Source organism: Ambystoma mexicanum, chromosome 10, assembly GCF_040938575.1.
Source record: "Ambystoma mexicanum isolate Mex_15411 chromosome 10, UKY_AmexF1_1, whole genome shotgun sequence".
NCBI classification, from domain to species: Eukaryota; Metazoa; Chordata; class Amphibia; order Caudata; family Ambystomatidae; genus Ambystoma; species Ambystoma mexicanum.
Genome location: NC_090932.1, coordinates 647,741,825 through 647,754,412, shown reverse-complemented (window position 1 = coordinate 647,754,412; position 12,588 = coordinate 647,741,825). Strand labels below are relative to the sequence as shown.

At 45.3% G+C, this 12,588-nt stretch overlaps 1 protein-coding gene across 6 annotated transcripts in view; it reads left to right on the top strand.

Moving 5' to 3' along the window:
• The window catches only part of LOC138491615 (ubiquitin carboxyl-terminal hydrolase 48-like), a 1,427,336-nt gene that overhangs the window by 490,170 nt on the left and 924,578 nt on the right, over positions 1-12,588 (top strand). The window lies entirely within an intron of this gene.

Genomic DNA, 12,588 nt, shown 5'->3' with positions numbered 1-12,588 from the left:
TAGCAAGTTGGGTAAAACGGTGAGACGCCCCCACTTCATACCAGCTTGCATCTAAACACTAAAATCGCCCAGTACAATAAAACCCACATTAGGTAAAAGAACATGATCTTCAAACACATTAGTGACTGCTGCAAGTTAAAACAACTGTTTCTGGGTTAAAATAAACATTTAAAAGAATTTATATGTCATTATTATGCGAGAGAGAGTCAAGCCAATCTTACAACCCAGTTTATCAGAGCAGCCTACTTGTATATCCACAACATTAGTGTTTGGAGAGACACGCCAGGCACAATGTAGGCCTCCATGTGGCGACCCTTGGTGCCTTTCCTTGCCGGCTCATGTATGACCGTAAAGCCACCTAGCAGGGGAACATCTAGCATGAGTGATTCCAGTATGCAGATAGTGCCTGAGTACTAAGTGACATGTTTGTGCTCAGGTGCGCAAACCAGCATGTGTTTCTTGAAAAAAGTCTAATTGGGGAGGGTCAGCCAGAATTAATTTTTACATAATTATGTTGATGTAAGGAATTAATAATATGGGACCAGTCATCGGTTACCTGGCGCTTGTTCGGGTCTTGCGGGCCCTTGTTACCCACTGGCCCACCATTTGCTTGAACATTAATCTTTAAGGGTTCATGCAAATTGTGACCTTCCTCACCAGCTAAATTAAGCTTTGGCGACACCTCATCTGGGCAGAACCTTGAAAGCAGATAACCCATTTTACACAAACATTCCCCTTCGACCATTACCAGGTTGTAAACTGATTTTGAGTAGAACCCAAATTTGACCATGTCAACTCGACGAAAATCTGTAAAGAAAATTCTTGCAATGTCTTTCGATGTCAAGTATTGAAGGCTAGGTATTTGGCTAAACAAGGCCGAAATATATTGTCTGTTTAAGGGATAGAGGTGCTTAACCTTAAAGCTTTGCTCAAACGGACATAGCTTAGAGGGAACTGGTTGGGAGGCAGACAGTAACCCCGACACTGCCTCAGTGGCCTTGCAGCATACTGGGAGTCAAAAAGTTGACCCCCCCATTTGTCCCGTAAGAGGTGGGGTCTGTCGGCAATGGCAGCCGACCACCCAACCCAGCTCCTGGAAGCAAAAACGTCCTTCTCTCCTCCAAAGTCAAAAAATCAGAAGGCACCATATCCGAAGCAGAGGTTGGCTTCACATGAGGCAAGAATGGACAAACTGTCCGAGCAAGGTTAGTTGGAACATGACAAGGATCGGTGAGGAGCACCAAAGCCTCTTGGCTACCCCCACTTAAAACCCTCAGTGGCAAAACAAGCGCCAAGGCTTCCTCTTGGCGAGTATCAGTTTCAAAATCGTCTGAGGCATGAGAATATGTGGATAGAGAGGAGATGTTAGATTCGTCCCCCTTGGCATCCAGTAACCTAGGTTTAAGGTAGGCGGTAATCAGCGACTTCATGTTCACTGTCGCTGGGACAGAAGGGCAAGGGCCCTCAGATAATTTAGAGTGCCCACTTTTTCGCAGACCCTTTTCAGATACACCATTCTCGTTCCGGTGGTCACTCGACTTGCCCCAGGTAGGGTCCTCATCCTCCGAAAAGACTTAAATCTGGACCTTCAAAGATCTCAAAAACTTTAATGAGCCTTTATTGCTTTTAAAGGAGACCCGTTTAGATTGGGAGGGCGGCTTGATTTTCCTTCTTCTTTTCTGCCCAACCATAGCCGGAATGCGTAAGCTTTCCCCACTCATGGGCTCAGAAACAGAATCCTCTTTTGCAACTGGAGGTGTCAGATGAACAGGTTCAGTCTCTGAATCAACAATTCCCCCAACAGAAGAGATGGCTGCTACAGAGTAAACTGTCACAGCCACGCCCCTGGGTGGCCCTTCCCAATTGTTATTTTGGGGACCAGAAGCCATAGTTTGAGTGGCTGCAGAGACTTTACACACACCATTCAGTAAAGGGGTATGATCAAGTGTCAGTGGGACATTCGTATTTGTATTTATTTTATTTATAAAGCGCAGCAAGGCCCAGGGGCATACGTGCGCGTAAGTTAGATCTGGTTACAGTTACATTTGAGTGCAGTAAATAAAGGTTACGTTACGGTTACAGATAGGTACATACATTAGTATTACAGATACATATATACATGTTGCAATCTTCATGTGGCTGGCAGTGGAGGCTGCCGATAAAATATAGTCTAATATAAATTCTTTACAATATGTACAGTAGGCAGTCAGTCGTTCAAGGATCTGGGAAGTTTAGGCTGTCATTGTGTCCCTGTTGTGAAGCCAGCGCTTCGCGTTACGTTTGAATAGGTTAAAGGAGGGTTCGGACCTAAGGAGCGCGGGCAGTGTGTTCCATAATTTCGATGCTTGTAAAGGGAAGCTAGCTCCACCCGAGTTATGGAGTTTGAATCTCGGTATGGACATAGTGTTTACTTGAGCTGCTCTGAGTGGTCTTGATGATGTATGTGGTGTAAGTTGGTTGGTGAGGTAGGCTGGTGCAAGGTTGGCCCTGGCTTTATGTGTGAGGGCCAAAGCTTTGAGGGATATTCTATGCTCTACTGGGAGCCAGTGTAGATTACGTCTAGTCTCAGAAATATGTGACTTTTTAGGGATGTTGAAGGCTGCCCTGATGGCATTATTTTGAATTACTTGTAGTTTGTTGATATTTTTGTGGCTAGTGCCTAAATAAAGGGCATTACAATAGTCTATTTTGGACAAGACTAATGCTCTAGCAAGAGTAATCAATTGGGTGTGGAGATGAACGGCCTACATGCAGTGATCAATTTGCCGGTGTACGTGGCTGATGATGCTACTGCATTGGTTTGTTTGGAGAAGGATAAGGTGGCATCAATGTAGATGCCTAGGGTTTTTGTGTTGTTTGAGACAGTGATAAGATTACCATCTATAGTGAAAGATTTGAAAGCAGAGTTTAGATTTTTTAGTTTGGCGTGAGTACCAAGGAGGATCAACTCAGTTTTTTCGTCGTTGAGACAAAGTCCATGATGTGCCATCCATGCTTGTATTACTGAGTATATTTCATTGAGGGTTTTGCTGTCTGTTTCGTAGTCACCCGAGATAGGAATGAGTATCTGGGTGTCGTCCGCATAATTGGTATTCGTGACACCCAGATAGTCAAGGATATCGAAGAGGGGCATTGTAAATACATTATAGAGCGTCTGGGACACGCAAGAGCCTTGCGGGACTCCACAAGGTACTGGTGAGGGTTCAGCTGAATTAGTGGGAGAGAAGACCCTCATGGTTCTGTTCGCCAGTAAGGAACTTATCCAGGCAGTGGCTGCGTCTGAAAAGTGTGCTGCAGTTTTCAAGTGGTGACAGAGTGTTTGGTGGTTGACCAAATCAAAAGCTGCTGACAGGTCAAGCAGTAAGAGGAGTGCTAGTTTACCGTTGTCTTTTAGGATTTGGATCTGGGTAGTGAGATCTATTAATGCAGTTTCCGTGCCGTGTCTGGGTCGGAAGCCGGATTGCCTTAGTCCCAGGAGATTGTTCGATTCTAGATAAGCCTGTATGTGCAGATAAGCTGCTCTATCCAGTATTTTTAATAGGAAAGGTACAGTTGTTATGGGCCTATAATGGGTCCAGAGTAGGTTTTTTGAGTAGAGTAATGACCCAAGCGTCTTTTAAGTTATCAGGCACTACTCCGGATTTGAAGGAGGCATTGATGAGGTTCGTAATAAATGGTGCCAGGTCATGTGCTGCTGCTTTGATGATCGGGGCAGGGCAGGCATCACCTTGGCAATTTTATGGTTTAAGTTTCCTAATGATGTTTTCTACTTCCCAAATTGAGAGGGGTGAGAAACTGAATGGCTTACAAGTTGACTTAAAGGTAGGTGACTTCTTAGGAAGTTGTTTGTAGTCAGGATCAGCGAGTAGCAGGGATTTTTTCGCATTGATTTTAGATTGTAGGCAAGTTATTTTGTCTAATAGGGCCTTCTGAATGTTACTGCACCATAGTGCGTCTGTAACACATTTGTCAATAGGGGCAATAGGGGATTCTAATTCTTTTAGAATCTTGAAAAGTTCTTTTGTGTTGGATTCCGCTTGCGTAATCCTTTTGTTGTAGGTGTCTTTTTTAGCAAGTAGGGTGGCTTCTTTGTAACTAGTGGATGCTAGGGTTAGCTCATTCTTATTGGTTTCTGTAGGGCACTTTTTCCAATGTGCTTCCACAGTTCTCTTAGTTTTACGTAGTTCTCTTAGCTGCAGCGTGAACCATGTATTCAGGTGACGTTGTGGTTTAGATTTCTGCAATTTTAGGGGGGCGATGGTGTTCAGTGCTTTGAGAATTGCCTGATTGTAGATATCCAATAAGACTGTGGGGTCGGAATCAGAGTCAATGTTTTTCAGAAGGGGGAGTAATAACGGTAGGAGTTTATCAGGTGTAATGTCTTTCTTGTTTCTCGTGCTGGTAGCTGGAGCGATTGATAGGGGCTGGGTGTTGTGTGTTGGCTTTGATGGAAAAGGTTATTTTATGATGATCCGACCAGATACAAGGATCATTAGATAAGAGATCAATAGAGCAGTTGAGGTGAGTGAGCCAGTCCAGTGTTCTTCCTTTGATATGTGTAGGCTCATGAATAATGTGGGTGTGACCCAAGTCAGATAATGTGTTGGCTAGATCATGGGCGTTAGTATTCTTAGGGTCGTTAAAACCAAGATTAAAATCCCTGAGTAGGATACTTTGTGAATTAGGTTTAGTGTCAGTGGTTATGATTGATACAATATCCTCTATAAAAGAAGAAATGGGTGCTGGTGGTCGGTAGATAAGGTGCATTGTTGCTGTGTGGTTAGGTGATAAAGGTAATTTGATGGACAGGGATTCAGCAGAGGGGATTTGAACGTCCTGAATGACTCTAATGTCAAAGGTATTTCTGAATATGAGGGCGAGTCCGCCTCCCTTCGTCTGATTGGTGTTTCTGTCGCATCTAATAATATTATATTCATTAGATATAGCAAGGGCCAGCGATAGGCCGGAGGCAGCATTTAGCGAGGTTTCCGTGACTGCTAGGAGCTCAAGCTTTTCATGAGTTATGAAGTCAGCGATGTCCAGAGCATGGTCTCTGCCATTCAATGCCATGATAAAACCTTCCAGAAAATTAATTTTCCCCAGTAATTCTTTCACCCGAGTTCAAACTTCTCTGAGTTCATACATGTTCATTGCGTGACCCCGGTGCATGGTATCCAAAATACGATTCAGAACAGGGAAAGAGAAAGCATCAACTATCAGTTCCTCCTGGATCTTTAGGTCCGGGGATGACACCATGTGCCTGTTCTTGATGTGCGAAGAACTTAAATCTGACGCTGGGAATTAACAGAGTAATCTTTATGGCCCTGGTTGGTTGAAAAAAGAGAGAGCGTCCCCCAGAGGAAGTGAGCCGTGGTAGACAATAGCTGATTTGTCTTCCTAATGCCGGTTTACTAGTGGAGTGAGTGAAGCAGAATTATACAATATCACCTCGTCCTTACATTGTGTACAGGATGGAAATCCATGGATTGGCGCTACATTAGGACCACCCAGGGAAAGACGGTTTCTTTTTGCAAATTCCGAACATACAACTGGAGCCAAAATAGAAATGTCTGAGATTAAATTAGAGGCCACACAATGTATGGGTACCTCTGCATCAGCATACATTGACAGAGTAGTGCCATATGAGTTAAAAGGTGTATCCAAACAAATTGATTGTTGTGTGGCATCAGAGAAAGCCCTTTGCAGAGAATCTTCAATAGGTTGCGCTTCCATAAGGCCCAGATTTCAAGAAGTAGATCTCCCACTGCGCATACCCGCATGGTGAGCATGAGAGCACTAATAATGTGGTCAGTCTAATTAAGCGCTACAGAGGCCAATGAGAGAAACCCCGAGCTGCAGCCTCAGAGCTATTGGACTGCAAGAAATCAGAACCACCCGAAGAGCTCAAAGACAATCTGCCCACAGTCACTCCCCACAAGATAGGCCCAAAAATGCTAGTTACAAACGCCTCCTTTCAAAGAGGGTTAGTAAGTTCTGTTCTGCCAGTGACCGCATAAAACCTTTTTTTATTTAAACCACAGAGAGCTCAAAGGCAGTCAGCCCACAGTCACTCTCTGTGCATGAGTGCCAAATACTATTTTCACGCGACTCCTATGATGGTACATGAATTCTGCTATGCCAAACGCAAAATGTACAGTTATAGAAAGCTCCCAGGCAGTCCGCTCGCAGCAACTCTCTCTTGAATAAGCCCAAGATGATAACTGCAAAGGACTATTTTCCAATTGGGATAGATGATTTCTGATCTGCCAAGGTTGTCGTGCATGGACACAAAGAGGTAAAAGGAAGTCCGCCCAAAGTCACTCTCCGTGAATGAGCATACAGTACTGTTTACAAGTGACACCTTTAATTAAAACTAAATGGGCCTCATTCCGGGTTTGGAGCTAACCATGGAGTAATTAGCTCCATGTTTGCTTCCGAAACCGTCCCAAATCCGGCATGGTGAATGGAGTAATTACCGGTCCATTCCAGGGTTGGAGGGGCCGGTAATTCCCCATTCACCTTTTGCCCTTCCCCATTCCCATTTCTGCCCCATAGGGCTCAATGGGAATGGGGAAGAAGGTAATTACGGCACCGTAAATTACGGTACCGTAATTACCTCCGAAGTACCTTTGTGGGTCCCGTACTTAACTCCTGCTAAAAGCAACCTCGGAATGACCCCCAATGAGTTTTGTTCTGCCAGAAACATGATGCAAGGATACAGCAAGCTGTCAGGCGGTCTGCTCACCATCCCTCTCTGTAGAATGAACCCAGAGTTCTACTTACGAACAACTCCTTTCAATGATTGTAAATAGGTGCTACTATGCCCAAGCACCATGGACGATTACCGGCAGCTCAGAAACAGTACAGCCACAGCCACTCTCGATATAACAAGTCCTATGTGCGGCTTCCAAACAGTCTTGCAGAACGGTATGAATGAAACTGTTATTGTAATTCTTTTGGAAGAGAAATCCAAATAAATGTCTCCAGAGCGTCCCATCCGGAGAGAGGAACACTCCCATAAAATGTCAAAAAACGGGCGTTAGAGACCTCACTGTCACGAATGGTGTAAGCAACGGGAAGTGACTTACCAACGTGTGAGTCTGTATGTCACTGTTGCAGGCATCAGGAGCTGAAGGGATAAAATGGAGAGTGAGTGTTGACGGACCCGGCCACCCATCAAACAATCTGACACAATCTGCGTTGTTCCGCTCCTGCTATGTTGTTAAGTAGCAGCTGTTGTGACAGTAATTGATGTGGAAATGGGACTGCCACCTCGTTGGAAGCGATCTAACAGTGTTTCACAAAGTACAAGCACAGCGCAACAATGTAACACTAGCACCTCGAAGATTTCCAATACTCTGACGCACTCCGGTAGGTAGGCTTTCAGTTTGGTTTTGAACACATTGGTTTAGACTATTTCTCAAATGGCCGGGTTAAGGGAATTCCATGCAGGTGGAGCAAGAAGAGAGAAATAGCAGAAGTGAGAAGAAGTACAGGGAGGGCAAAATGCCACAAGAGTAGTCGAGGAGGTAGAGCGGAGATTAGGATAAGGCTTGTAGAGATGATAGAGGAGGATAGATATGGTGCTGCCTTACTGTGGATACATTTGTGAACCAGGAGAAAACATTTACATCTGGCCCTGTTGGGCATTATCAGCCATCCAGCATGGGGACAGTAAGAGGAAGTAGGTGTTAAGTGAGGGAGTTCAAAGAAAGTCCTGGTTGTGAAGTTAATGATCTTGTTGAAAGAACAGAAAGCGTAGTTGGGGAGACCAAAGAGGATGCTGGCACAGTAGTCCAGTTTAGAGAAGACAAGAGTGGTTAAGAGATGCTTTGCAGTGTTGAAAGTAAGGAGGTGACAACGTAAAACAAAGAGGTGATGGCTGGAAGGTTTAGAATTTATCTTAAACCTCTGGCAGTTTCTCAGGGCAACTCTCCAAACCATTGTTCTTTGCCTGCCAAGCCATTACAGAAAGGGGAAAGACCATATGCATTCCAGCCCGAACTGCTAGGTCACATCCCTTCACAAGGATCCACAGACATGTTTCAGCCTAATTGGGCCTCATCAGTGAAGTGCAGCTTGGGGCTCTAGAAAGGAGGTGCCTGATTCTCCTGATATTTAGGCGTTTGAGGTGAGGTATTTGTGTGACCTTGTAATTAAAGTGTGTATTTTTTATTATACCATTGTAGTGTATTTTATGGTTGATTATTGAGAATGATTGTACCTCTCTGCTAGCCTACTTCCCTCCTGAAGTTAAGCCTGACATCCCTGCTACGCTTTCTATAAGCGACTTTGGTGTTTCCTTTTGGGAGCCGCATTGTTTCACCATTAGATTATATGGTTACACAGCCCCCACCAGAGGGTTGTGCAGCAACCTCCCTAACAATATACAATAATACTTACTATATGTTAGAGGTTGTGGGGAATTACCGTGACTCTTTGTGTGCTGGCATTTTGGGTCCTGATCATGGCTGTATACATGTATTTGTATCACTGTCAAGAGTTCACTTTTTCTTTCCACCTCTTAGCCTTATAAGTACTGAGTGTGCTATAAGGCAAAGTAAGTAGTGGGAGCAGTCTCAGTTTACCCTCTGTTAGGCAGAATTATATGCAGTACCCTTTGGGAACAATACACACAATAAAGACTACAAGTGACTGTACAATTTCACCTTTGGTACAAGCCTGTACTACATAGTTATAGTGGTAGCAGTAGCGGAGCAGCCAGACTTATCTCAAGAGTAAGTGAGCAGTACAAATAGCTACACAAAGGATAGCAATTACCATGATTCAGGCAAACACTGACTCAAGGTTTCTAAGTAAAATAATATATATTTATTTACTCAACAGTTGTATAACATTTCACTATTCTAAGCAAGTCAAAAATCACAATCATAAATACACCACACCACTTCCCTTAAATTTCAGACAAGTTAATCTCACAAAATGAAGTGGGAGCAAAATGGCACTCCAACAATTTAAAAGGGAGGGAAAGACAAAGTTATTAGAAATTAGGCATCACCAACAGGTAAGTAATCAGGGCAATTGAACAAGAGGGACTACAAGGTTAAAAACAGATAGAAAAGGCTTAGAGCCAATGTCAATGGTTCAAAATTATTTTGCTCAAGATAAGATGGTTCAGTGTAGTTCGCGGCAAAGCTTGTGGCACAGATTCCGGGCGAGGTTGGTTGATAAAAAAGTTAGTTCAAAGAGAAGAGAAGGACAAGCCCTCGGATTGGAGAAAGATTTCAAACACTTTCACCGCGGCTGAGCGAAACGCACAACCAGAATTGCACAGTACCTTAAAACGGAGAGAGAGCTGTAGCTGAGGCGGACGTTCCTGGTGTTTCCTGCAGGCTCACGGTTCCTGAAGCGACTGTCGAACAGACACGAAGTAGGAAGACTGGAGGGTCCTGCGCCACCCAGGGAAAAATCCAGCAGCAGAGCAAAACAACGAATAAAAGGTGCGCTCCTTAAAACCCAAGCACGGTCCGACGTTCTTGGCTATCCGGCCCACTGTGGCCCTGTAAAGCCAATTCGACCAGAGGAGGGGTTCTGGCTTGTAGTTTGGGCGAACTGGTTGGTCCCACCAACTCAAGGGAAGAAGTTTCCCGGAGGATCTTATCTGTCATCGGATTTGGAGATTCGGACCGGCAGCAGGGCTTCACTGGGTGGTTTAGTCGTTGTAGGGGTCCTCGTCTTCTAGTTCCTCATTGGTTCGTTCGTTCCAGTGGCGACTCAGCTCTTCCAGTCCCAGAGACCTGTTTTTTATGCTGTTTTCCCCCATTCATACAGCCTGGCTGTCAATCACACAGCAGGGTGGCTGGCCTGGCAAGGCCAGTCCCCTTAGCCAATCAGACCAGAGTGTGACCTGAGTTACTAAGACAACCCATGACAGGGGTCCAAAGATCCCTCCCTCACATCCTGCCTACCTAGACTATCAGGCGCCTTAAGGAGGACTTCTATGTAGAAGCTCGCGAAAAGACAGCGAACAAAGGAATCATCCCCGGTTTGGCGCGCAGAGAAAAACACGAGAAAGACTTTAACAAAAAGAAATGGCGAATAAACCCAGTCGGAACCAAAATAAAATATATTTGGTCAAGCGGGTTTATGTTCGAGGCCAATATTATAGCCTACAACGCCACCACGTTTATATAATATAATCGCAGTAGAAAAGTGAGGGTAGATACCACTGCCACCAGCCAAGTCTTAAAGTTAAGGGAGCGAAACAAGGCTCCAAGAGGCACAGACAAAAAGGGATAAGAATTAACCCTTTCCATTACTCCATGTAAGATGGGGTGTACTGGGTCTGCAGTTTAAAGTGACTGTCTTGACTTGACACGTCGTGAAGAATATATGGGCCTCTGTCCCCAAGTTCCACACAGAGAGAAAAAAACTACTCCCTATGCGAGCCTTGAGGCCACAGGTGGTTGTTGTTTCGCAGGACCAGACGCCGCCGAGGACCCCAGAGCTGTGGAATGAATTCAGGTATTAGCACAAACAAGCACAGTACTGCCAACAATGTAACTGTTATTGAAAAAGGGCTTACCCAAGGGTGACTGACAATCGCCAGGAACTCTGAGGCTGTGGTGCAGGGAAGCATCAGCAATCCTTAAAGCCAGGCGCCAGAACTCAGCGCTGGCTACACACCTGATGATTCTTGGATGTATCACTGTGGTACTTGGGCTTAAGGCACCGTAGCAGTTCAAGGAACCTTGAAGACCGTAGAACACTTGACGAAGCAGAGAAGGGTAATCCAAACAATCCGTTAAACGTTAGCCAACAATCCAAAGGTCCATAAATCCGAGCAGATACCAAAACCACAAATCCAAGGAGCAAGAATAACCAGTCCGTAATCCGTAGGCTTGAGGTCTGTATCCAAATGAATCCAATGTGAATCGAAAACGCCAAACAGTGTTGTGAAACAGCTGTGAAGCGGCGAGTGGTTCAAAGTACGCCGCTTTTATCTCTGCCGACTCCTGATCACGTGAGCAGAGCTCAAGGCATGTGACCGTGAATTCGGCCCGGAACCGGGAAGTGGTTGCTGCCGACTGCTCCTGCTCCAGCCCGCTCGCAATCTCCATGGCAGTTGCCACTGGAAACGAGGGAACAAATAATATCGCCCTCTGACAGAGCCTTGAAGCTGGTGACGCTTCCCTCGCACCACAGGTAGCGTGACCATGTGAAGGGCTGACTGTGGCTTGGGGAGTCTAGCTGTGTTATGTGTCAGGGAGTCCCCGGGGGTATGAGTGTTATGTAAAGCGGTGTGCCTGACCTTCCTTCGGTGCATGACAGTGACTATATAAAGTTAATGGCAACTTTACCTGTTTCTGGGGGACAGTAGTCAGCCTCAGAAAAATTGAGTCGTTGGGAAGTCTCAAAGACAACCCTGTGTCACTGCACGGAAGGTGCTGTGTAACGCATACAAAAAAGTGGTGCTCTGGAGTAGGTGAGGCTCCAGTGCCCAAGATCACACAAAGAGTGAAAACACACATAACAAAACACATGTAAGAGTGGGAAAAAGGCTCACACTCTTACCAGGTGGAAAAAAATAAACCCTAGAAATCCAGCAAAGCTGCTGGGGGCCTCAGTAGGTAAGGGAAATTAACCATTTATGAGAATTCTCCCTAACACACCCTACTTTGTTTTACCATGTATTATGTTTAACTCAAATTACATATTTGAAAATTGTTACCCTATGTGTAATGTTGTAATATAGTGTATATATTTCAGTACAGCAGTGTGTATTCTCTTGAAACTAATTGTACCTCACTGCTAGCCTACCTCCTCCCTTGAGTGAAGCCTGACTGTGGTGCCATTGCTACCCTTTTTTGCCAGGTTTGTCTAGCTTTTCTTCGGAAATCAACCCGTCTTGTCATTTGGTTAGATGTTTTTACATTTCACACCCGAGGGCTGTAGAACATTGCGTGAATAGTGGCCATGAGTCTATCATTGTGAGTCCTGCTCCATTATGGTTTCCAGAGATTATAGCTAAAATACCCAAGATTTCCGCTCTCCAACCAAGAAGTGGGGCTAATGATACATATGGGCCCTGCAGTCATGCTTAAAAAAGGTTATAAGAGTTGGCATTGGACAGCTTGCACTGTGTGGTGTGCTCCCCTTTAAGAAGTACCAAGTCCTTGCTGAGGGTTAATGCAGTGTCACGTGTCCGTGCACCATGTGATTGAGGCAATAAAAGGGACGGTTTCCCGTTTGTCAGTTGATTCTGCCAGACTTCTGCCTGATGTGTTCATTCAGTACTGCACCAGCGCGATCTTGCAGGCACAGGGTCTGCCCTGCAGAGCCCTGAACAATGGCAGAGCCCTGCGTGGCAACTCTGCATCAGTGTCTCCCTACATGATGACGCTATGTGATCACAGCCTGCGTGTTTCCCATGGCACGTGTGTCCACAGAGCCAGGGACTGTTTGCTGAGTGATCACAGCCCACTTCTCTGACGGGGTGATCCCGATCCAAACAGGGTGTGTCCCCTGTTATCTGGAGGCCGCATGAGCGCGGCACAAACTGTCTTGCTGGGTGTCCCTGCAGCCCCCGAGCCAGACACCACACACTGGTCAGCCATCTAAATATCC